We start from the raw sequence: 23,284 nt of genomic DNA, 5'->3' as shown, positions 1-23,284 counted from the left end.
CTCCCACATGCATTAGGATCTTCATTAGAAGCAGGATGACTGGATAGGTCTGCAGAATTCCAGGTCTCAGATCTAGACATTGTGGCCTAGACCACACGGTTCACTGGCTGGTGTGGCAAAGCCATGTTGAATCCAAGGGTGTAAGCATAGAAGCAGATCATCATCTCCTGAATCCTTATCCTTTCTCTCACCTGTAGTTTGCTGCCCTAGTCTTTTTGCTTGTTTGTTTTGTTTTTAAGTTAATGAAATACCAGCTGCCTATCAGATAGCTCTGTTCAATTTTCCTCTTATACAAATGATTAAATCCAAATCTCTACAGATCTGTTCTTCCCATTCATGACTCTTTTTCCAAGTGTCCCACATTCTTCCTTTAGTTGTTGTTGTCACCATTTTTCTCCCAGCTTCTGTAATCTTGGACATGTTCTCTTTTACTCTTTCAACAAAATTTCAAGATCTGTAATCAAGTTCTTTCCTCTTCCATTTACCCTGGTTTCAATCCAGATCAACTTGCATCTAAGATTGTGCCTCACTAACCCTGCCACTAACCCTGTTTTCTACTGCCAAATGAACCTTTCCAAATACCATTTCCATCACATCACTGTTCCCCCAAGAGTTTGCAATAGCTTCCTGTTGCTAATGTATCGAAATTATCTCCCCTGAGGCCTGAGGATGCTGGAGCAAATGATAGATGAAAGTTTTTTTTCAACTAAACATTCCAGTTTTCAATTAAAGATGTTTTTTCCATAAGCCTAAATCTTTCTTTTATACATACGAAGGATGTGTTAACTGATGTAGGGGCTTAGTAAATATTTCTTGAATAGAGAAAAGAACTTTATGGTTAGTATGTGAAACTGTAACTCCCCTAAATAGGGTACTTTGTCCATATTCATTTATGGATATTGTTTTATTTATCTATAGCTGCATTAATAAGCTACTGAAAACCTTGGTGGCTTAAAACAATGATTTTATTACCTTTTATATTTCTGTGGGATGCCTGGGGTCATCGGGGCAGTTCTTCTGCTGATCACTCTTGAGTTCTGTCATGCAGTTGTAGTTAGATGGAGGCTTGGCTGAGATGCCAGGATAGCTGCTCCTCTTTCCCACTTTACATGGCCTCCTCTGTCTCTCAGTGTGGCCTCTCTACGTTTTCTGTCAATGTGATCTTTCCAGAAGGAAAGCCAGACTTCTTATGTGAAGACTCAAGGTTTTCAAAACTAAAAAGTGGAAGCTGCCAGGTCTATAAAGCTTAGGCTCTAGCTGGTATAGTGTCAGTTCTGCCATATTCTGTTATTTAAATCAAGTCCCAGGAAAGCCCAGCTTCAATGACGGAGGGGTCTACACATGGTGTAAATTCAAAGAGATGTGGTTCATTGGGAGCCATCTTTGGAGACCGGGGTACCATCCTCTGGCTCTTACTGATTCATGGCCTTTCTACATGAAAAATGTGCTTACCTCTGCAAATCTTATCCTAAATATGGTATCAGTTTAAATTCCAGGATACTGTCAACAAAATCAGGTGCTGGTATGGATGTGACTGCTCGAAGGCATCTTCTCATATGCACTTTCTCAGGTGCAGAGACCAGTGAAGAAGAGCAGATTATCCACCCACCCCCAACCCATCTCTTTCATGTAATGGTGAAAGAGACAGAAAAACTTCAGCAGACTCCCATGTTCAAAAAGAGGAGAAAAGGGAGACATGAGCATTTCCTGATTTATAGCAATTCTAAAATCCAACCTGGTGCATATCCCAATTTCTCTAACTCAAGGCAGAGGATAGTCCTTGATTAAGGTACAGTTTTGCTTTTTAGGAATGGTTTCCCTCTGCTCTTGGTTTTATCCTCTGGGTTCTGGCTCTGAGTCATTCTTCCATTTTCATTAAAATGGCCTATGTTTGTAGCTGTATAACTCTAAACCTGTTTCCTATCTCTTTGGAAGTTAAGGGCCCAAAGTGAAGGCAAACTGGGGTGGCTAGTCTATGAACATGCCCCAATGAATCACACCTCCTGTTCATATTCTTCTGTGGTTCCCCTACTCGTTGAATCTTGGCTGGCCCAGTGATCTGCTTTAACCAATGGACAATGGCAGTTTTCTGATTTTGTACTTTGGGGATGCCTGAGCCACCACCATGTAAGAGGTCTGGTTTCCCTGCTGCAAAGACCACATGTAGAGTCTACATAGAGAGGAAGAAACTTGAGACTATGGAGAGGAAGAGAGACCATGTCAACCCAGTATCCTGGTTGAGCCTCCAGATGAACCCATGCTAAGCTGTTACCTGACTGCAAGTACACGAGAGAATCCAAGTGAAACCACCAGAAGAACTTCCCATTGAGCCTAGTCAACCTTTGGAACTGTGAAAGGTGAAGTCATTTTAAGCCATTAAATTGGGGTGGTTTGTTATGCAGCAGTAGAAAACCACACATAATCCATTCACTGAAAGTTACTGAACTGTCCATCTGTGCCTGACGCTGCATTAGGTGACGTGAATGTAAGACTAAATAAAGCATTGATTCTGAGCTCTACCTCATTTTTGTTAATGAAAGATTTTTGTAAAAGGAAATGTTTCAATTTTTTTTTAATTTTAAGGATGAAAGATTTCTGTTTAAAATATACCAGCAGTGAATTCTTTTATAAAAAGAAATAATCACTCTGAGATTTTTCAAATTTTTAATTTTTCACATTAAAGTTTTTAAATAGTGAAGCATACCAGAGTTTTTAATAACAGAATTTGATTCAGCAAATATTATCTGATCCTTTGCTACATGTTTCCTCAGTATATTTTAAAAATCTGTGTGAAATTCAAGTGCTGTTTTCCACCTGATATCTACTAGCTTGCATCGGACTTGTTAAGTTACTTGGGGGATCCTAGTTTTGTCTATTAGCATGTATTCTTGTTATTATTGTGCATCCCATGGTTGTTTCCTTATTGCTTCAGCAAGAATTACATTCGGTTGTTCAGTTTCTAAATGACTTAATTAGCAGCAGTTTTTCCATTTTTTTTCTTTAGAATTCTCTTAGTCTACAGTTGTACTCCCTCTCTATTACTCTCTCTTCCTCCCTGAGTTTTACTCAACATTCTGCTAATGAGTTCACATTCCACTCTTGTCCCTCCATGGATTGTTGCCCATGCATTTGGAGACTTCCTTGCCTTAATTATTGGGGGGAAAATAATCTCTTCTTGGTCTTTCCTTGCTAGACATTGCTGGCTCTGAGTTTCTAGCTCTTACCTCTGATGTGTCTTTGTTTTTCACATAAAGAGAGATCATAAAGCAGAGAGAAGCCCTGAAGACCATATAATTTTATGGATGATCAAACTTTGGCCAGAGAGCCAAGTGACTTATTCAAAGAACTACAGTTAGTGGCAGAATCAGGGCCAGAATCCATATCTTCAAACTAAGAAGTTCTGGTTTCACTATAGTAATGAATTCACTCTCAGACCACATCAAACTAATGCAGGTAGGTTAACTGATGCTTGATCAACCCATTCTATTTACAATTAATTAATAAATTTTCATTATATCTCAATTAGATTCTCAGTCTTGGACTACAACTGGGGGAAAATAAGAGAAAAAAGAGAAGTAGAGTGAGTTCATAAGCTGTGAGCTGTACAGCAGCAGTTCATAATATTTATTATTGCTTAGGGTTTTGAGGCATGCTCTTGAGACTCTCATTACTTTATTCAAGAAATATTTACTGAGTATCTACTCTGTGCATATCTGTGTGTATGTGTGAACACATACACACATAAACACAATTTCCTTAGATCTTCTTTTAGGGAGCCACTGTGAGAATGGTGTCAATATCCTCATAAATATCTTATAATACATACAAGTTTCATACCCATAGCAATATACCAAAAATTAGTTGCTTTTTTCGGGAAATGCACACTGTGATTCCTTATAGATAGTTTACCTTCATAATTATTCCCATGTCTCCAATTCTTAGAATCATCTAATTCTTGTATTTCATAGTGGAGGACCTCAGACTCAAACACCTTCAAAGGCCAAGTAGTTATGGTAAATGAGTGAAGTAGGTGGAGACATGGAGACAGAGGCGGTGTTGAGACTACAAGTCCTGTTTGAAGGGGCAGCTGCCACTCCATGTCAGGTGATTTTTGTCATGTGGGAAATCAAGGGCTAGTACTTCTAGAACTTCTGTATTTCTATGAGAGGCTGGAAATCTTTCTTTATATGAAATCTCCTGATTTTTATAATGTTGGTGACTAACCAAAAACATTTAAAACCTCTACATTGGCCAAATGAAACATGTGTACCTAATTAAAATCCTGGACATATAGTTTGCCCTAGCACCCTTTGTGTGCCTTCTCCATTTGCAGAGACAAATTGCAAGATCCAAGCTTCCAAGCCACAGGACTCTCTCATTTCTAAGAATTCTGGAAGTGAGGGCTCAAGGGAAATAGTCCTAACTCACTGACCTCTCGAGTGGTCAAACAACCCACCCACTGATTTGCTTGGTCAGTTCCCACTTAATGCCACTGAGAGAATAAAAATCCCTTTCTAGAGAAAATGCAGGGAAAAGTGTTCCTTTTGCAGAGATCAAAATAAGGGCTATCTTGTTTTTATTCAAACTATAGTAATTATTCTAGAAATTAAAATGTAGTATTGGTATGCATGCTACCCAATGGGTGTGTTTGATGTTTGGCCCTACATGGGTCATGCGAACACAAATCTATACATGGCATCTTGAATCCTATTTCTCCAAACTCAATAATTAGTGTCTGATATTAGCTCCAACTTCTCCGTTTAAGGTCCTCACTAGTCTCCTAAACTTCAAATCTAATTGCCTGTCTTATTTCATTTTCTCATTTGTCAAATATTTATAGACTGCCTCCTAGGTGTCAGATATGTTTTAAACACTAAAGATATATGACAGTTAATCACAAAGACATGGTCTATTCACCCACAAAGCTTACTTTCTGTGAAGCCTAGGGAGACAATAGTCATGTAAACAAATGAATAAATAACACAGTTTCAAGCAGTGATAACTGTTATGAAGAAAGTAAAATGGGGAAATGGGATAGGAGTGATTGAGGAAAAGCTGTACTGCACAGTCATTTGGATTGAGACCTGAATGGTGAGAAGGTGACAGCAATGCAAAGATATGGGGGAAGAGGGTTGCAATCAAGGGAAACATCTGGTGCAAAAGCCTGTCACAGGACTGGACTTGAAGCACTTAAGGATCAGAAAGTCAACCTGTGGCTGGAAAGTCTAAGCTGATTTCTTTCCAGTATTTGCCCATTTATAATCCTGGTTTTGACAGAACTTGTCTAGTTCTATTTATCAGCTACCTTTTCTGGTTCTCTCCAAGGTCCTGATGAAAGATTGTGTCCTTCTTTGGAGAGTTTATCCACTACTAAAACCTTGTTTATTACCTCAGTGTTATCTTCACCTGAGTATATGTACTAACTTATGAATTCAGGTAAATTTTCTATGCATGGAAATGGCAAGAAGACTTGCCATATTTACAGATTTCTTCTCTCTGGAACCCAGAAACCATATGAAGTAGTCGAGAAAGATAATGTCCTGAACTAAAGCAGTGGCTGGGATAGAATCATCAGTACCTGATAGCCCACTAGACATGTCTGTGTGGATGTGGATCTATGTAATGCGAGTGAGGGGACACACTAAGGGAGAATGACTCCAAAGTGTCAGACTTTAGTCAATGGTAGATGACAAGTGCTACTCACTGAGATTTAGAAAACAGGAGGAGAAGTAGGCTTTATTTGGATGAAGGTGGGTAGGTGAATACAGGTAATGGAAGGTAAGAAAGAGTGGAGAGTTAAGGAGGAATTCCCAAATCTGAACAGCAGGTAGTCTCTTTATGCCATCTTAGACTGGAACTGCAAATAAATATTGCCAAGTAAGAATGATTACAATGGGAAAACAGGTCTGTAATATAATTGAATGCCATTAGTTTTCTATATTCTGATAAACTAATTTTACAAGGAGTACATCAAAGCTGTATATTGTCACCTGCTTATTTAGCTTATATACAGAGTACATCATGCGAAATGCTGGGCTGGATGAAGCACAAGCTGGAATCAGGATTGCCGGAAGAAATATCAATAACCTAAAATATGCAGATGGCACCACCCTTATCGCAGAAAGCGAAGAGAAATTAAAGAGCCTCCTGATGAAAGTGAAAGAGAAGAGTAAAAAAGCAGGCTTAAAACTCAACCTTAAAAAAACTAAGATCATGGCATCCAGTTCCATTACTTCATAGTAAGTAGATGGGGAAACAATGGAAACAGTGAGAGACTTTATTTTGGGGGGCTCCAAAATCACTGCAGATGGTGACTGCAGCCATGAAATTAAAAGACACTTACTCCATGGGAGGGAAGTTATGACCAACCTAGACAGTATATTAAGGAGCAGAGACTTACTTTGGCAACAAAGGTCCATTTAGTCAAAGCTATGGTTTTTCCAGTAGTCATGTATGGATGTGAGAGTTGGATCATAATGAAAGCTGAGTGCCAAAGAATTGATGCTTTTGAACTGTGGTGTTGGAGAAGACCCTTGAGAGTCCCTTGGACTGCAAGGAGATCCAACCAGTCCATCCTGAAGGAAATCAGTCCTGAATATTCATTGGAAGGAGTGATGTTGAAGCTGAAACTCCAATTCTTTGGTCACCTCATGCAAAGAACTGACTTATTGGAAAAGACTCTGCTGCTGGGAAAAATTGAAGGCAAGAGGAGAAGGGGATGACAGAGAATGAGATGGTTGGATGGCATCACCGACTCTATGGGCATGAGTTTGAGCAAGCTCTGGGAGTTGGTGATGGACTGGGAGGCCTGGCATGCTGCAGTCCATGGTACTGCAAAGAGCTGGACATGACTTAATGACTGAACTAACTGACTGAATTTTACAAGCTGATCTAGAAACTCACCCATTAATAATGGAATTGCTTCCATTAAATCAGAATGCTACAAACCATGTAAGTTAAAAGTTGAGGCAATTCCCTAGGAAATTCAAGCTAGAGCTGTTTGATGTCAATCCAGTGTTACCTTCATCCAACTAAGTATATTTGATTAACATAATCCTAAATATATTCCTTTGTTTTAGAGAACTGGAGCAAAGTGGCAGACATGGCATCATTATATCCTGGCTAATATTCACTAATCACTAAACAAAACTTATTGGGTACTAACAATGTGCCAGACATTATGCTGGGTGCTGGGGATGCAACGATGAGTAAGACATAGCTCTTGCGCAAAAATTACAAACAAACCATACCTAGGCTGACCTTCGCACAGAGACTCTTTTTTGTAACTGATGGATACTGTCTTTTAAGTGGTATGTTATGAATCAAGGCTATATGGGGCCAATTTGTACTTACTCTTTTATTCTTAAAGCTAATTGCAAATTCTCATCTCATCACAGAGCCCTGTGATGCCAGGAGACTCATTGTAGTTCACTGGGGAGAGGAAAGAATTCTAGTAGTGGTCAAGATCTGCTGCGTTTATTATTTTAAGAGTTTGTTCCACTTGGAAATAGTTTTCCTAGTTATTATTTATGAGTCCTCTCACCTGGTCTTCCAATAAAGCTGCTTGCGGGCATACATTCTGGCATTTTGATGGAATGGGTTTATTTCCTTTACCCTGGACACCAGGTGCTGCTGGCTAAAAACAGCAGAGGACTGAATCTCTTCTCTTAAGGGTCCTGGCAGCTCTGTGGCAAATTCGGCCACCGAGCTATCTAGGCTCTATTATTTCCATTCTAATGGGCTTTCCTCCCTAATGGTGTGTGTATGTGTGTGTATGCGAGATAGTATGTTTCATTGTCCCTATTCTCAAATGGAGTTGACGTTCTCAGTTGTCTCACAGCATTTTCTGGAAATAAAACAGGACAAAAATGTGACTGTACCTAGAAAAATTGAATTGTGATATTTAAAAATATCACTAATTGTGCAGTAGCTTGAGCATTCTTTGGCATTGCCTTTCTTTGCGATTGGAATGAAAATTGACCTTTTCCAGTCCTGTGGCCACTGTTGAATTTTCCAAATTTGCTGGCATATTGAGTGCAGCACTTTCACAGCATCATCTTTCAGGATTTGAAATAGCATATGAGAGATGGGATAATCTACTAGTTAAAACCCCCACTTTTTTTAATTTGGCTTTTGCTGGTGTGATTTCAGGTGAATTACTAAATCTCTTTGAGCCACAATTTCTTTGTCTGTGAAAGTATAATAACTTAATCTGCTTCATATGTTGCTGTGAGGGTTCAATAACTTATTTAGGTAAAGCACTTAGCCTGGTGTCTGGCAAATGGAAAATGTTAACTTAATCAAGTATTTATTCTCCTTATCCCTTCCCTGCCCAAGAGGACCTTATAGCTCTTTACAAATGCAGTTATACAGAAATGACCACCTTCATCCTCCCATGACCCACTGAAATCAAAAACAGTTGCAAAATGGAGAGACCTTATGTGCCCAAGAAAACAAGCTATTGAAGGACCAGGATTTTAATTCTGATGCTTTGGTCAGTTGGCTGGATGACCTTGGACAGACTCTTTGTTTACAGTTATATTAACATTTCTGCAATATTTGGATGGAGAAGCTAAGGACCTGACCACCCTCCCCCCCCGCCCCAGGTAATAGAAATGCTCATGTCTCCCCTATGCCCTTTAAAATCAACCAATAAATCAATATCCATCCAAACATTTCAATAAAAGACTTTCTCTTTTTGGTCTTAGTCAACCTTCTTAAAAGGTTATCTTCATTAATTTTTCTCCACCTTTCCACCTGCATTTGTTTCTTAGCAAGGCATGGCAATCTGCCCTTGGCCTCCTAACCATCATTACACCAGCTCTGGTTAAAACTACCTCTTCATTAACAAAAGCAAATGGTTATCTTTCGATCTTCATCTTGCTTAACTTTTGACCACAAAAAGAAGAAGGCAAATGACCTTAAGGTGTGGGAAATACATTTTGAAGTTTGAGTCCAGACAAACTGAGTCTCAATGCTGAAATCGCAATTGCCATTTAAAGGGCCTTTGTTCTGCTGAAAACATCCCATATTCAGAATCAAAATGTGAATTATTCAAGTAATCAAGGAAACTAGGTCTACTAAAGTACCTTACCGTGACATCAGACACCAAAAGTGAAATCTGATGACAGGGAAATGATTAGAGCACAAAGCAATCTGTTGCTTTGTTCTGATGTGAAATGATGATGGTAAAGTAGGCACCTGCTGCTATTTGTACGTGATGTGTCCTAATACATTTCAGACCACTGTCTAGTCATTCTGCCATGTTCAATCACAATGTATTTGTCTGGTGTCATATACCATTAAGACCTTCTTCTTTGTTAAGGAGCCTCTCCAAAGATCCAAGCAAAATGTTAAAGATGATAATTTGCCTTACAGCAGACATTTTCAGTGGTTAATTTCAGGCACATAGGTATGTGGGTGCGGGCAATATTTTTGGTTAGGATAAACTTTTCCAAGCCCTCTGGACCACCACCCACTTCCTTTTTTTTTTCACCTCCCCTTGGAGTTGACTGCATTTTAATGGCATTTGGTGAAGCTGCTACCCTGAGCTGAGTCAGATTGTTGCAGAGAAAGTTTATCATTCTCAGGATTGCTGTCAGGATGATTAAATAGGGCTGTTGTGCAATAGGTTCTAACCCACAGCAGCAATGAAGGGGAGTAAACACTGGACTGGGAATCGGGAACTGGTCTAGTCTGGTTTGGTGACTCTGGGCAAGTCTTTTCCACTCTGTTAGCCTGGGTAGTGTCACCTATAAAAGGTGGGCTGACCTAGATAACTGATTCTAAAGTCAGTTTTAAAAATTTCACTCTCAACTCTATAGTTCTCTGAATTTCTTTAAACCAGTTTTACCTTGGTTGATTTTACCACTACTTTGCAAAGTGATTACTTCTTGTCTCTCACCTCTTCACTTACTTTTTGTCTAGTTCACTCAGAGATAACCACAGGAAATATGCATCTCACAAGCAAATAATTTTCTCCTTTGGAGACATCTATGCTGTGTTCAATGTGGAGCAATTACATGGTAAATCTGGGATGTGTCCAGAATATTCACTCTTATAAAATGAGGCTCTTCAGCCTGAATGTTGGTTGCTCACTGATACTTGTATGAAATGCCAGTTGGGTGGCAAGGTTTGAAACCAGACAACTCTACTAGATAACCAGGCTCTGTATGAAAAAGGTTATAGTCATCTCATGCTTCCACTCTGATAATTACTCTAAAGATTTTCAAATCCTAAGACTGATGAAAAATTTTACATTTTTTTTCTTGTTCCTGTTACCCAGACTCAAGCTGATAGACAGCCAGAGCCTGGAAGCAATAATGACTCATTATTTAAACATTATTATGTCAATAATAATCATAACCTCTTTCTTGGGGCTCAAGCACTAATATAAAGATTTTTTTCTTTTAAAGACTCACAGCCAGAAATACTGTGAAATTTCAGAATGTTAAGGATAAAAAGAATATCCTAAAAATGTCCCAATACTGTTAACGTAAAATATAGGACAGCTAGTTAACATTGAAGTTCAAATAGACAATAAGTAATTTTTTAGAATAAGTATGTTTCTAGAATTTCCTTGTTTATCTGAAATGCAAACTTAGTTGTATATCCTATATTTTTACTTGCTAGAAGTGGCAATGCTGTTTTTCAGAGTAAAACCAGATCACCCAAACATCGCATCAATTAGCAGTGGATCGTAATAGGCAATTTGACTGATGTTTTCAAAATTGGGAGACATTAAAATTTTCAAGCTATAGTCCCAACCTACTCAAGATATCAATGAAGGGATAAAGGAAAACTTTTTAAGACATTCAAGGGCCTAGAAAAAATGACCTCTCAGAAAGTTATCCAGGATGCATCCCAATACAGCTGGCAGGTAAACCAAAGAAGACAGAGTACATAAAATATGAAAACATATGAAAAATATGAAAATATTCTAAAAATATGAAGAATATGAACATGTGTGAAAAATATGAAGAATATGATAATATTCTAAAAATATGAAGAATATGAAAATATGCTAAAAATATGAAGAATATGAAAATTTTGTGGAAAATGTGAAGAATATGAAAATATTCTGAAAATATGAAGAATATGAAAATATTCTGAAAATATGAAGAATATGAAAATATGTGAAGAATATAAAGAATATGAAAATATTCCAAAAATATGAAGAATATGAAAATGTGTGGAAAATATGAAGAATATGAAAATATGTGAAGAATATGAAGACTATGAAAATGTGTGGAAAATATGAAGAATATGAAAATGTGTGAAAAATATGAAGAATATGAAAATATCCTAAAAATATGAAGAATATGAAAATGTGTGGAAAATATGAACAATATGAAAATATTCTAAAAATATGAAGAAGATGAAAATGTGTGAAAAATATGAAGAATATGAAAATGTGAGAAAAATATGAGGAGTATGTAAATGTGTGAAAAATATGAAGAATATGAAAATATGTGAAGAATATGAAGAATATGAAAATGTGCGAAAAATATGAAGAATATGAAAATGTGTGGAAAATATGAAGAATATGAAAATATTCTAAAAATAAGAAGAATATGAAAATGTGTGGAAAATATGAAGAATATGAAAATATTCTAAAAATATGAAGAATATGAAAATGTGCGAAAAATATGAAGACTATGAAAATGTGTGGAAAATATGCAGAATATGATAATATGTGAAAAATATGAAGAATATGAAAATGTGTGAAAATATGAAGAATATGAAAATATTCTGAAAATATGAAGAATATGAAAATATTCTAAAAATATGAAGAATATGAAAATATGTGAAGAATATGAAGAATATGAAAATATTCTAAAAATATGAAGAATATGACAATGTGTGGAAAATATGAAGAATATTTAAATATTCTAAAAATATGAAGAATATGAAAATGTGTGGAAAATATGAAGAATATGAAAATGTGCAGAAAATATGAAGAATTTGAAAATATTCTAAAAATGTGAAGAATATGAAAATATTCTGAAAATATGAAGAATATGAAAATGTGTGGAAAATATGAAGAATATGAAAACATGTAAAAAATGAAGAATATGAAAATATGTGAAAAATATGAAGACTATGAAAATGTGTGGAAAATATGCAGAATATGAAAATATTCTGAAAATATGAAGAATATGAAAATGTGTGAAAAATATGAAGAATATGAAAATATTCTAAAAAATGAAAATATATGAAATATATGGGAAAAGAAACAGAAAATAAAGACAAACTTTCCTGCCTTCATGGAGCTTACATTCAGGTGAAGATATGAAAAGCAACTATGCTATAAAGTGATATGTGTTGGTGTAATAAATAAAGTAGAGGAGGAAATAGTAAGTGTTGTAGACTGCTGGAACTTTAGGAATGGTGTTTGGAACATCGTCACTGAGGATGTCTCCTCAGTCTAATGAGGGGACATGACTGTCTCCTCAGTCATTGTCTGCGATGGAATGGATTTGGGGAATCAGTCAAACTGTCCACTGTACCTGCAGAACGTACAGTCCTGGTAAAACAGGAGGACAGGTGGCTCTGGGGGAGAGGTCTCCTGGGACAAAAGGAGACGTTGTAGAATATCTGTTGTCATGGAAAATTTAAAAATACTGTGAGAATTAGAAGAAACAAAAACAAGTATTAGGAGAAAGTTAACTTCACAGAATACCACTTGACTCCTCCATGAATAATGCTTACAAAGTCGCAATGATGTAAAACGTTGTTATTAGTTTACAAATTTTAAAATATACTGATAGAGAAAGCATGGAAGATGTAATTTTAATTATAGAACCAAATGTAAATGTTATCACCTGGAATGCTCTATGATTGGAATGCCAGAAAAGGAAGACAGCAGAGCTAAAGAAAAGTCTAAGAGCACCAGTGTTCCCTTTAAACCCAAGAGACCAACTATATTTGGTGTATGTTTACTGCCTAAAATTTCAAAGATAGCCAAACAATAGAGAAACAAATATGTGTTATAATTATACAGGGAAATTGGGGAAGATAGATGTGAGGTGATATAAGTGAGCTGAATCTTATAGTAGCAACTTGAATATCTAAAATGGACAAATTCAGACATTGTATATAACCTCACATTTACTGTAGAATCATAGAAGAAATACAGAATTTTGATGTAGCTACAGAATAAACAAGTTATAGAGTTAGTGGGCTGATTTTAGGGAGTTAAGACAGGGTGAGAGTGAAGAACAGAGTATTATTTTCATTATTAGTCCTTTCAGACAAATTTGACTTTTGAACTATGTGTGTGCATTACACTGAATTTTAAAATATCTGGTTTCCACTCTACAAAAATTTCTTTCTGTACTCCTGAAAGTGATATGCTTTCACTATGGAAAATTTAGAAACTATATAAAACTTCTCCAGGATTTAGAGGTAACTATTAAAATATTGGCCCATTTTCTTCTAGTCTTTTGAGATCAATTACATTTACACACATTTGTGATTATGTGGAGTAAGGATACAACTTGATGTATTCAAATTTGTGAATCTAAACTGATTAACTTAGATTCCATAGATAATTTGTAACATTTAAAATCTCCCTTATGATTTCAAATGAAACCAAAATAAACATGATATTAAAATCTTTCTGCAAAGAGACCTTTGACATTAAACAATAGCAGTAAAATTAGCCTATTTACCAATGTGACTAGACCCCAACAATCTAAGGGTAAGTTCATTCTGATGTTAATCAGGCAGTGAGAGCTATGACTTGCCAGACAAAATTAAATGACAGATTTGTTTCATAACTGGACAGTTACATCAGTTCAGTTCAGTTCACTCAATCGTGTCCGACTCTTTGCGACCCCATGGACCACAGCATACCAGGCCTCCCTGTCCATCACCAACTCTTGGAGTCTACCCAAACCCATGTCCATTGAGTCGGTGATGCCATCCAACCATCTCATCCTCTGTCATCCCCCTCACCTCCTGCCCTCAATCTTTCCCAGCATCAGGGTCTTTTCAAATGAGTCAGCTCTTCGCATCAGATGGCCAAAGTATTGGAGTTTCAGCTTCAGCATCAGTCCTTCCAATGAATACTCAATGAACACTTCAATGAACACTTCAAATGATCTCCTTTAGGATGGACTGGTTAGATCTCCTTGCAGTCCAAGGGACTCTCAAGAGTCTTCTCCAACACCACAGTTCAAAAGCATCAATTCTTTGGCATTCAACTTTCTTTATAGTCCAACTCTGACATCCATACATGACTACTGGAAAAACAATAGCCTTGACTAGATGGACTTTTGTTGGTAAAGTGTTGTCTCTGCTTTTTAATATGCTCTCTAGGTTGGTCATAACTTTGCTTCCAAGAAGTAAGTGTCTTTTAACTTCAAGGCTGCAGTCACCATCTGCAGTGATTTTGGTGCCCCCACCAAAAAAGTCAGCCACTGTTTCCGCTGTTTCCCCATCTATTTCCCATGAAGTGATGGGACCAGATGCCATGATCTTAGTTTTCTGAATGTTGAATTTTTGTGTGTGTGTGAGTGTAATAAAGTTTTATTAAAGTATAAAGGAGATAGAGAAAGCTTCTGACATAGGCATCAGAAGGGGGCAAAAGAGTACCCCCTTTGCTAGTATTAGCAATGGAGTTATATACTCTCCAATGAATCCAAAGAATATCTGGAGGCTGCAAAGACCTCACCAGACCCACTCCCGTAATTTACATTTTAAGATAACAGAGTTGGCCAGAAGGTTTAATCCAAAGATTGTCCTCAGGCAGGATACATCCTTGTAAAGACCAGACCTACTCCCATAATTTATGTTTTAAAATAACAGAATTAGCCAGAGGGTTTAATCCAAAGACTGTTCTCAGGCAGGATACATTATTGTTATATAATCCTAAGGAATGTATAGGAAAAAAAGTAAAGAAAAGTTTGTCCTTTCTTCCTCCTTGAATATCCCAGACCTCTCTCTCCTTGGGGACCCCTAGACTTCTTATCAACCTGCCTAGGAAATGACTCTCATTCCCCCCTTTTCTTTTAGCAGAATTATGTTGCCTAGGGAAAAGGGGTGTCGTTCTCATTCCACAACTGCTTCCGAGCTGACAAGGGGCGTTGTCCCTAAATTGGTGAGGCAGCATATTCTCCTAATCCTCAAAGTGAGGATGTCTGATCCAGGGGCCCCAAGTAATAGTTGGAGGAGGCTGTGGCACTCATAGGAGCTCGGACAACTATTTGTAAATTAAAAGGAGTTAGAAAACCCCATTATACAGTTACAGATGTAAGGCAAAATAGTCATTAAACCAAGTTAAAATCAAAATGAAAAGTCACATTATGTCCATAGTTACATCAGTCCATCTTAAGGTTGTTAGATGTCATCAGTTTAAGAAGAGGCATCACATGCAATTGTTGAAGGTATTTGCAGACTTGGAGAAAGTCCTTTCCTTGAAGTGGAGATGTCCACCATGAGACGCCTTCCACTGATGAAGAGGGGAGTGCTCTGCAGACCCAGCAGTTAGAGTGATTGTGGAATGCAGCATAGGAGTGAGCCCAGGACAGGAAGGCATTGTCTTGAGGATCGAACAGCAGACTCAGGATTTCTGGAGTCAGCAGAAGTAGGCTCACATAGATTATCAGGCCCATCTTGTCCTGAAGGATCCCGGACGAGCCCCCAAGATGAAAGGTTGTCGCTGAATGATGAGAAGAGGATTCTTGGCCTCTGGAGGAGATGAATTCAATCTGGGGCCAAAGACGAGGCTGGATCGCTCAGAGCTTTTGTGTAATAAAGTTTTATTAAAGTATAAAGGAGATAGAGAAAGCTTCTGACATAGGCATCAGAAGGGGGCAAAAGAGTACCCTGAATGTTGAATTTTAAGCCAAATTTTTCACTCTCCTCTTTCACTTTCATCAGGAGGCTCTTTAGTTTCTCTTTGCTTTCTACCATAAGGGTGGTGTCTCATCTGTGTATCTGAGGTTATTGATATTTCTCCCCAGCAGTCTTGATTCCAGCTTGTGCGTCTTCTAGCCCAGCATTTCTCATGATGTACTCTGCATATAAGTTAAATAAGCAGGGTGACAATATACAGCCTTGACGTACTCCTTTTCCTATTTGGAACCAGTCTGTTGTTCCATGTCCAGTTCTAACTGTTGCTTCCTGACCTGCATACAGATTTCTCAAGAGGCAGGTCAGGTGGTCTGGTATTCCCATCTCTTTCAGAATTTCCCACAGTTTATTGTGATCCACACAGTCAAAGGCTTTGGCATAGTCAATAAAGCAGAAATAGATGTTTTTCTGGAACTCTCTAGCTTTTTCAATGATCCAGCAGATGCTGGCAATCTGATCTTTGATTCCTCTGCCTTTGCTAAAACCAGCTTGAACATCTGGAAGTTCACGGTTCACATATTGCTGTAGCCTGGCTTGGAGAATTTTGAGCATTATGTTATTAGCGTGTGAGATGAGTGCAATTGTGCAGTAGTTTGAGCATTCTTTGGCATTGCCTTTCTTTGGAATTAGAATGAAATTTGACATTTTCCAGTCCTGTGGCCACTGCTGAGTTTTCCAAATTTGCTAGCATATTCAGTGCAGCACTTTCACAGCGTCATCTTTTAGGATTTGAAATAGCTCAACTGGAATTCCATCACCTCTGCTAGCTATGTTTGTAGTGATGCTTCCTAAGTCCCACTTGACTTCACATTCCAGGATGTCTGGCTCTAGGTGAATGATCACACCATTGTGGTTATTTGGGCCATGAAGATCTTTTTTGTACAGTTCTGTGTATTCTTGCCACCTCTTCTTAATGTCTTCTGCTTCTGTTAGATCCATACCATTTCTGTCCTTTATTGAGTTCATCTATGCATGAAATGTTCCCTTTGTATGTCTAATTTTCTTGAAGAGATCTCTAGTCTTTCCCATTCTATTGTTTTCCTCTATTTCTTTGCACTGATCACTGAGGAAGGCTTTCTTTCTTTCTTTCTTTTTTTTTCCATTTATTTTTATTAGTTGGAGGCTAATTACTTTACAATATTGTAGTGGGTTTTGCCATACATTGACGTGAATCAGCCATGGATTTACATGTATTCCCCATCCCAATCCCCCCTCCCACCTCCCTCCCCACCCCATTGCTCTGGGTCTTCCCAGTGCACCAGACCCAAGCACTTGTCTCATGCATCCAACCTGGGCTGGTGATCTGTTTCACCCTTGATAATATACATGTTTTGATGCTGTTCTCTCAAAACATCCCACCCTTGCCTTCTCCCACAGAGTCCAAAAGTCTCTTCTGTACATCTGTGTCTCTTTTTCTGTTTTGTTTATAGGGTTATCATTACCATCTTTCTAAATTCCATATATATGCGTTAGTATGCTGTATTGGTCTTTATCTTTCTGGCTTACTTCACTCTGTATAATGGGCTCCAGTTTCATCCATCTCATTAGAACTGATTCAAATGAATTCTTTTTAATGGCTGAGTAATATTCCATGGTGTATATGTACCACAGCTTCCTTATCTATTCATCTGCTGATGGGCATCTAGGTTGCTTCCATGTCCTAGCTATTATAAACAGTGCTGCGATGAACATTGGGGTACACGTGTCTCTTTCAGCTCTGGTTTTGAGGAAGGCTTTCTTATCTGTCCTTGCTATTCTTTGGAACTCTGCATTCAAATGGGTATATCTTTCCTTTTCTCCTTTGCTTTTTGCTTCTCTTCTTTTCACAGCTATTTGTAAGGCCTCCTCAGACAGCCATTTTGCCTTTTTGCATTTCTTTTTCTGGGGGATGATCTTAATCCCTGTCTCCTGTATAATGTCATGAACCTCCATCCATAGTTCATCAGGCACTCTGTCTATCAGATCTAGTCCCTTAAATCTATTTCTCACTTCCACTGTATGGTCATAAGGGATTTGATTTAGGTCATACCTGAATGGTCTAGTGGTTTCCCCACTCTCTTCAATTTAAGTCTGAATTTGGCAATAAGAAGTTCATGATCTGAGCCACAGTCAGCTCCCAATCATGTTTTTTTCTGACTGTATAAAACTTCTCCATCTTTGGCTGCAAAGAATATAATCAACTTGACTTCAGTGTTGGTCATCTGGTGATGTCCATGTGTAGAGTCTTCTCTTGTGTTCTTGGAAGAGGGTGTTTGCTATGACCAGTGTTTTCTCTTGGCAGAACTCTATTAGCCTTTGCCCTGCTTCATTATGTACTCCAAGGCCTAATTTGCCTGTTACTCTGGGTGTTTTATTTTCTTCCTACTTTTGCATTCAAGTCCCCTATAATGAAAAGGACACCTTTTTTGGGTGTTAGTTCTAAACGATCTTGTAGGTCTTCATAGAACCATTCACCTTCAGCTTCTTCAGCATTACTAGTCAGGACGTAGACTTGGATTACCGTGATATTGAATGGTTTGCCTTTGAAACGAACAGAGATCATTCTGTCTTTTTTGAGATTGCATCCAAGTACTGCATTTCAGACTCTTTTGCTGACTATGATGGCTACTCCATTTCTTCTAAGGGATTCTTGCCCACAGTAGTAGATGTAATGGTCATTTGAGTTAAATTCACCCATTCCAGTCCATTTTAGTTCACTGATTCCTAAAATGTCAATGTTCACTCTTGCCATCTCCTGTTTGACCACTTCTAATTCATGGACCTAACATTCCAGGTTCCTATGCAATACTGCTCTTTACAGCATTGGACCTTGCTTCTATCACCAGTCACATCCACAACTGGGTGTTGTTTTTGCTTTGGCTCCATCCCTTCATTCTTTCTGGAGTTATTTCTCCACTGAGCTCCAGTAGGATATTGGGCACCTACTGACCTGGGGAGATCCTCTTTCAGTATCCTATCATTTTGCCTTTTCATACTGTTCATGGGATTCTCAAGGCAAGAATACTGAAGTGGTTTGTCATTCCCTTCTCCAGTGAACCACATTTTGTCAGAACTCTCCACCATGACCCGTCTGTCTTGGGTGGCCCAACTCGGCATGGCTTAGTTTCATTGAGTTAGACAAGGCTGTGGTCCATGTGATTAGGTTGGTTAGTTTTCTGTGATTGTGGTTTCAGTTTGTCTGCCCTCTGATCCCCTCTCTTAGCCCCTACCATCTTCCTGGGGTTTCTCTTACCTTGGACATGGGGTGTCTCCTCTCGGCCGCTCGCCACTCCAGCACCATCACCACTTGCTGCTCATAGATACCTTATATAATAAGGCATGGTATTCAGATCCTGCCTTCCTCACTGGCCTTGCCTTCCATTCTACCCAGTCTTTGCTCAGTGCCCAAGCTCCTGGGATCTAGCTCTCCATCATAGAATGTACCAGGCTTCTCTCCCTGCTTTGTGCTTGCTGCATGCATTCCCTGATGCATGCACTTGGGATGCTCTTTGCAAGCTATTTAGCCTGAACAAGTATTACACTTCCATTAGGTCTCAGCCTAGATCCTCTCTCCCCTGTGATGCTTACCTAATTCCTTCATGGATATCGTACAGCCTCTTCCCTTGGGCAACCACCAAGCTTTCTCCATATGCTATGACTAGTGCATATGAAGTATGAGTTACAGAGCTAAAAGAATGTGTTATGGGGTCAGACTGCCTGAGCTTGGCTCTCAGCTCCATATCTAACTGGAAAAGTCACTAAAATAATGGGAGCCTCAGTTTGTTGTTGTTGTTAAGTTGCTAAGTCATATCTGACTCTTTGTGACCCCATGGACTGGAGCATGTGAGGCTCTTCTGTCCTACACTATGTACTGCAGTTTGCTCAAAGTCATATCGTGATACCTTACCATCTCATCCTCTGCTGCCTCCTTCTCCTTTTGCCTTCAATTTTCCCCAGCATTGGAGTCTTTTCCAGTGAGGTGGCTCTTTGCAAAAGGTGGCCAAAGAATTGGAGCTATAGCTTTAGCATCAGTCCTTCCAATGAATATTCAGAGTTGATTTCCTTTAGGATTGATTGGTTGGATCTCCTTGCAGTCCAAGGGACTCTCAAGAGTCTTCTCCAACACCAGAGTTCAAAAGCATCAGTTCTTTGATGCTTAGTGTTTTTAATGGACCAACTCTCACATCCATACCTGACTACTGGAAAAACTATAGCTTTGACTAGATGGACCTTTGCCAGCAAAGTGATGTCTCTTTTTAATATCTGTCTAGGTTTGTCATAGCTTTTCTTCCAAGAGGCAAGAATTTTTTAATTTCATGGCTGCAGTCACCATCCACAGTGATTTTGGAGCCCAAGAAAATAAAGTCTGTCACTGCTTCTACTTTTTCCCTTCTCAGGGCTCAGTTTACTTATCTGTAAAATGGCATTATTAATAATATCTACCTCATTGGCTGTGGGAAAGATTACAAACTACAGAGAAGGCACTTGGCACAGTGCCTGGACTATGGTAAGTGCTCAGAAACATCTGGCATTATTTGTTGCTACTGTTGTAATGATTGACTTGCATGACTAGCCACTGAATTAAGGGACTATAACTTTTCATCTTTACATACTCTGCACCACTGTAGAACTTGGCATCACGTCCTTGAAAGTTTATTGACTAAATGAATGGATAAATGAATGCTTTAGAGAGTAAATTCTGTTACCTTTTTATAATTATCATTTTTCAGGATAGTAGTTCCAAGAATGGGCCTCAAAGTCATGCAAAAAGCCAATAAGTATTATTAATTCAAGGAGCCAATATTTTTCTTATTAAAATAAAGAGTCACTTCCTGACTACATTAATTGTATTATCAGCCCTGAGAAAGATTAATCTAAAAACTATGAGGTCTCTCAGCAATGCAGGACCTTGTCTGTTTCCTATAAGATTTCTCACCATCATAGAGATGACAGTACTTCTGATATACAGAGATTGAGGACTAATGGGATAATGCATTTCATGAAGGATTCCTAACCACAATATGCGTGGGAGCAACATTAAAGCACGTTTTTATTATCTTGTGAAATATTATCTTGTGAATTCATGTTTTCTATTTGATTGTTTTTCTCCCCCTCGAGAGAATTGTGGTTCCACTCAAGCCCAGGCACATGCAATGCCTTTGGAGTTGTGTGGTGCTGACTCGTGTCCTCGGGGACTGTAAGTACTAAGGGTGATGCTGTTCTGTGCATCACCCCGGAACCAAGACTCCGCCATCAGAATGAGACGATGCCTTACTCCACCTGCAAGAGAATGGGATTCTATTGGCATTTTGCAAGTCTGAGTCCAAGCCAGACACTCTGGTAGTTATTTGGGAGAATAATATTTGTCCTGCTTATCTGCAAAGGCTGCTGGAAGACTCTAGTGAGCGATTTTATAGAGTACAAAGTGATCTACAAATACAAGCATTTTTATTATGATTAAAAACACATCTCATCTTCTACTGGAACCTCTAGATAAAGGAATGTTGGTATGATAAAGAGCTAGAGCTAAAGGGGGAAAAGTGCTAAAAACCTAATTACCAAATATTGCATTAAGAGAGTAATTACTTGATTAATTAATGATAGGGGCCCTATGTTTAAAGTCTTTCAGTTATACTGACATCAGCCATCTTTGCCTATCAGGATTGGCTTATTTCTGCCGATGAAAAATTACCAAACCACTGAGGCCTAACTGACATGTGATTAATATGGACTCTGTTAATTGTATGGTTGAGTTTTATGCATGAAGCTGTATCCCTGATTTTTCTCCCTTAATTTCCTTCTGTTTAACTGTTGGTTGTAAAACAGTTTTAAATATATCTGCTAAGCATAAGTGCAAGTTTTGCAACTTGAAAAGTGCCTGAGTCAGTTTGGGCATTTCATGTAGTAAAACAGACTTGGGGGAACTCATAGGCTGTGAGATGGATTGCCGCTTGGCTTCCGCTCCCAACCCTGCTGGCTCTTTCCTGCAGCTGCTTACTGGCACTGAATCTCATCTGTTATCATTAAGCACATGCATAGCATCAATAGTGGCAAAAGGCTTAATCACTTTCTTTTTGCCAGCCCATCTGATGGCCTTCTTCAACCTCTTTCTGGACAGATGAAGATGATGACAGCTGCCAGTCTGGTCTTCTCAGCAATCATTTACCCTTTCTGTTAGTGGCACCTGATTTCCTTTTGGGACCCTACCCTTCCTCCTACACTTTGCCTGTTCATATTCTCTGTGGTTCAAGTAGAGCTGATCTCATTTCCCTTGCTCCCAGGGCAGGTCTTACACAAATAGCATCTCAATGATTGGTTTAAGGATGGGCATGTGACCCAAGATGAGCCAGTGAGAGGCACCCCTGGGGCCCAGGTGGCACTAGTGGTGAAGAAACCCCCTGCCAAAGCAGGAGATGCAAGACACAGGCCGCAGGTTCTGTCCATGGGCTGGACAGATCCCCTGGAGGAAGGAATGGCAGCCCACTCCAGTATTCTTGCCTGGAAGATCCCACAGACAGAGGAGCCTGGCGGGCCATAGTCCATCAGGTCACAAAAAGTCGGGCACGACTGAGGCGGCTTAACACACACACACGTGGGGAAAGAACAGCTCTCTCTTTCCATTAAGCCTAGAGTTTCTGGTCTCTTTGTCACAAACAAAGGAGAGTTCAGCCAAGAATGCAGACAGAGGAAAGGAGAGCGAAGAGATGGAGAGATAAACTCTGCGGGCCTTGTTTGAATATGTGGGTTTGGTCATACCTGAAGACAAACCTGATCCTGTGCTTTGCCATTATATGAACCAGTTTGAATAGATTTTTGTCACTTGTAACATAGAGTCTTGACTCAAATGATGCTGCTGATCACCATACCTTCTGCCTCAGCATTTATGTTCAGATCCTTAAGAAAAATGAGAATGAGACAGAAAGAAGTCAGTCTGCAGGAAATAAGATTCAGTGTTTTAGAAATACTTATACTTTTTTTTTTTTTTTTGTCAAGCTGCGAGGCATGTGAGATCTTAGTTCTCCATCCAGAGATTGAAACTGTGCCCCCCCTGCAGTGGAGGGCAGAGTCCTGACCACTGCACCACCACAACAGTCCCAGAGATACATATACATTAAAAAATATATATATTTCCTCCCCTAGAAAAAGTGATTGGGTCCATCAGACACTTTCCCTTATTTTATTGGAGTGGTCTGATTAAAGTGATTCTGTGACATCTTGCTGGTTGGAGAATGGCTTCATTCACTGGAGGAGACCCTGCAGTTCATTCATTCATTCAATGATGGGTGTCTACTTGTGTGAGGCGATAAAGATGTGTCAGGTAAACAAGATCTCTGTTTACCTAGCAGAGATTACAATCTAATAGATTTTAGTGAATCAAGAATCCAGGATATAGAGAAAAATTAACAGATTTTCATAATACCCTTTATTGATGGATAGGACCACCTGA

This window comes from Cervus elaphus, chromosome 13, assembly GCF_910594005.1.
Source record: "Cervus elaphus chromosome 13, mCerEla1.1, whole genome shotgun sequence".
In the NCBI taxonomy this organism is placed as follows: domain Eukaryota; kingdom Metazoa; phylum Chordata; class Mammalia; order Artiodactyla; family Cervidae; genus Cervus; species Cervus elaphus.
This window is presented reverse-complemented; position numbering follows the sequence as displayed.